This window comes from Crocodylus porosus, unplaced genomic scaffold (assembly GCF_001723895.1).
Source record: "Crocodylus porosus isolate Cpor-Errol unplaced genomic scaffold, CroPor_comp1, whole genome shotgun sequence".
NCBI lineage: Eukaryota > Metazoa > Chordata > Crocodylia > Crocodylidae > Crocodylus > Crocodylus porosus.
This window is the reverse complement of record NW_017728949.1, coordinates 16,129,283-16,133,060: the sequence shown is the minus strand read 5'-3', so window position 1 is coordinate 16,133,060 and position 3,778 is coordinate 16,129,283.

Genomic DNA, 3,778 nt, shown 5'->3' with positions numbered 1-3,778 from the left:
CAGACTCAATGATCTGCTCAGGTCCCTTCTGACCCTACTAACTATGAAACTATGAAATCAGTTTAATTAATAGCAATTAACAGTTTGATTGTTCTAGGGTCTAGTGATCTTTTCTAGAAACTGTTGTAATGAAGTTGTTTATCTTGTAGTCTGATTTGGTAGACATGGGGTGGGCAAAATACAGCCTGCAGGCTGGATTCAGCCTGCGGCAGGTCTTCGTCCGATCTGTAGCAGTTCTCTCAGTTGTGCCTGGCCCATGCACAGTCCAACCATGGTGCATCCTGCCGTCCCCAGGCATACAGCGGGGCTGGGGTGGCTGCACAGCTGGACTGCCGTTCTAGGCACTTAAACACTGATTTTGCAAACTACTCTATTAGTGTCTTTGGATGATCAATGGGAGTGCAAACATAGACAAAGCTACTGATGCTACCTTCACTTCTGTGGCAATGCTGTTCATGAAATATCAGGAATGCTGGAAACCACTACAAGGGCCCAACTCTCAAATGTGTATCTCTATCTTGTAAGAGTAACAGCTGAGAGAAACCCATGCCACATAACTTACCACAGCAGCCCCATCTCTGTGAAAAGAACTGAGTGGAGAGCTCTGTTTCTATTCTATAAAGCTGACGTTCTTCAGACCTGCTTTCTTCAAGGATTGCCTCCACTGGTCTCTAGGAAGTTTTTGAGTGTAGGGGCAGAGGGATTAGTGTGTGTGCTCTGCAGAGAGGCCGACACCCCCTTCCCTTTGGTAACTTCTCCTTCAATCCCAGAGCAGAGGCACACGCACACAACACAGTACAGCAGCGGTTCTTTATCTAGTGTCTGTTGTTCAGTTGTACCTGTGGTTTGGAGAGTAGAGAGCATTGTCCAGTGACCTGGGGTCCTGAGTACTGGGAAAGAACCCAGAAGGAAAAGAGTAGATTTTTTTCCCTTATACTTTCTTACAGTCTATAACAAAAGGTTGATTTAAATAGTCATTGTGATGACCTGTGCAACCATTGTTTGAATATCCAAGTGCAGGAGCTGCCCAGTCTTGTTCTTAAAGTCTTCCTGACTTGGGTAACACATACCATTCAGTTGGGAAGCACACGTCTCATCTCAGCTTTCTGAAAATCTTTTATATAGGCACTCGCATAATTCCCATATTTGTCACCTACCACAGCTCTGAATATTCTGCTTGGCAGCTTGCCACTTTGGAGGATAAGCTATATGATGTAGAGCAGAACTGTTTCAAAGGACTTATAAACATCTGACCTTAGGTCAAGAAGTGCTTGAATGGGAGAAGATGATGCGAAGTACAAGCAGCAGTATCTGCAAAAGTCTATTTCCTGCAGAAAGCCCCTCAGCAACTACTCTTAGATTCTCTAGGTCCACTCAGTACACTAGAATATATAGCATTTTCAGGCATTAAAGGAAGTTTTCACTTCGATCTAAGTAATTATTACTCATATGCAAATGGACAAAGGAAGCAGCACTCTATAAAATATTTCTATGCCTCCGGTCTAGATACACTGCTATGAAAGAATTAATGCTATGCAGAAACAATGAAGTTTCTTAAGGAATCTGGCTCTAAGTAGTTCATGTCCCAAAAACATAAAAAGTATTTCCAGATCAATCAGAATGTCATATGTATTTTATTGTCACCTTGTAAGTATACCTGACTGAAAAAATCCACAATTAGGAATAACTATTTTTTTATCCAGGCTCCATTATTTTCTCTTGTTAATCAAAAATTCCAACACAATTATAAAAAAAAAAAATATATATCAGGGAGTACTAGTAGTGATGGCTTCATAAGCAGCTTTTTAGTTGCATACAGTAATGACTGCATGATTTCAATTGGACTGCTTGCACAACTAGGTAGCATCTCAAGATAAAGATGAAAGAAAATTGTGACCAAAGAGGTGTTGATGGGCATTTGTCAACTTATCAAATATTTTAATTATACACTTGAGTAAGTTAGTGACTGCACAGTAGACTTACATTGTCCATATATAAGTCATTTTATAAGCTTCAAGCTGGACTGGCTGAATCACAAATATTTAACCACCAGTTTGGGTTACTAGCTGGCTCTATTCCAGATGCTCCTGCCAAAATCCGAAAGTATTAAGAACTTTCACTTTATTAGGTCCTTTATTATTCCAGAGGCAGAACCTGTGGAATTTGAACTCTGGTAGAGAGTTCAACACTCATTTTTAATACCTTTTGTGCATGTATCTGGTTGGGTATAATGCCATCATTCGACTAAAATGGATGTTTTTTGTAGGGTCTTCTAACAGAACCCAAAAACTGCTCTAATCCATTTTCTATTTCTGGGTCAATGGAAACATTTCTTATCTATGTTTGGGCCAAACTGTTCAAGTGCCTAATAGACTTCCATAAATGGTTGCTTTGGAAAAAGATATTCTAAGTCCCTATAGAAAGCTGATATAATAAATGCATGGAATAGAAGACAAAAAATTGTGGCTAAGGGAAGTGTCCCCAACTCCTATTTACGCACCAACTGAAAAACCTTCTATAGTCAATGCCTTAAAAGAGCATCGAAAAGCTTCTGTGAAACCGTACCTTTCCCTGTCCCACCCGTTTCAAACTCAAGTGTGAACACAAGCAAAAAAATTCCCTTGGGGAGGCTGACATCACCATCATGTGTTAGAACTGAAATGTACTTTATATTCCTGTTATACTTTTAGGGTCAGTGCCCCTAAATTAACAAAGCCATGTCTAACAAAGCCATTGTAGTTTGAGCTTATGCAAACATATTACAAATTCTAACATGAGGTTTGGTGCTGGTGGTAAAAAATTGAGATTACTTTCATGATCTAGTTGCTAACAAATTGAGAACTAGCTAAGGCCCATGGTAGACAAATGGTTAACCAGATTAGGAAGAGTTCCATTTTTCCCAGAAAGAACTGGCCTGAAAAGTCTTTCCACAACAAATAATTGTACTGTTTCACATACTGTGAAGCTGTGCATATCACCAGAGGGCAAAAGTGGCATTGGATTTCCATATCTGCCACAAACATCTGCTATACCTTTGGCCAAGTCATGACCTCAGTGTCTCACACAAGGGTTTTGAGAGCAAACACAGAAATATTTGGAGGACTGAGATCCCTATTTAGCAAAATGTCTTTGCTTATTAAAGTTATTTGTTAGAAACTTTTATGAGATGTAAGTACCACGTTGGTATCATGCTTTCATAACAGTTAATCTCTAAAGTTTTAGAATTACAGGGTTGGAAAAAGCCTCAAGGGTAATCTACTCCAACCCTGACTTGAATGGTTTATGCACTACTCCTAAATCATCCCTGCCACCTTGAATACCTTTAATTAAGCAGATTCTTCAACTTCCTTAGACAGCTGGTTCCATTCTCCCACTATTCTGATAGTAAAGATTTTGTTTTCTGAGACCAAATCCACGTATGCTTTACTGAAGCTGAAACCCATTGCTTAGTACAGGAGTGGACAATTATTTCAGCTGGAGGGCTGCTTAAGGAGTTTTGGTGAGCTTTCAAGGGCTACCCTAGCCCCACCCCTTAACAAGTGCCCTGCCCCCTGGTTGCCATCTTGGGACTGGAAGCCCTGCCCCCTGACCTTTGCCACTGGTAGTCCCTCCCCTTGCCCCCAGAAGTAGTGTTTTTGGAAAGGGGGTTTGCCATCTTGGAACAGGAAAAACCATCAAATTATATAATAAAAATCAAATGTTGACAATAACATATTTTAATTTTATTTTTAAAATAATTTTGTCCTGATTTGTATGTTTGTGTGGTGTATATAGAGGT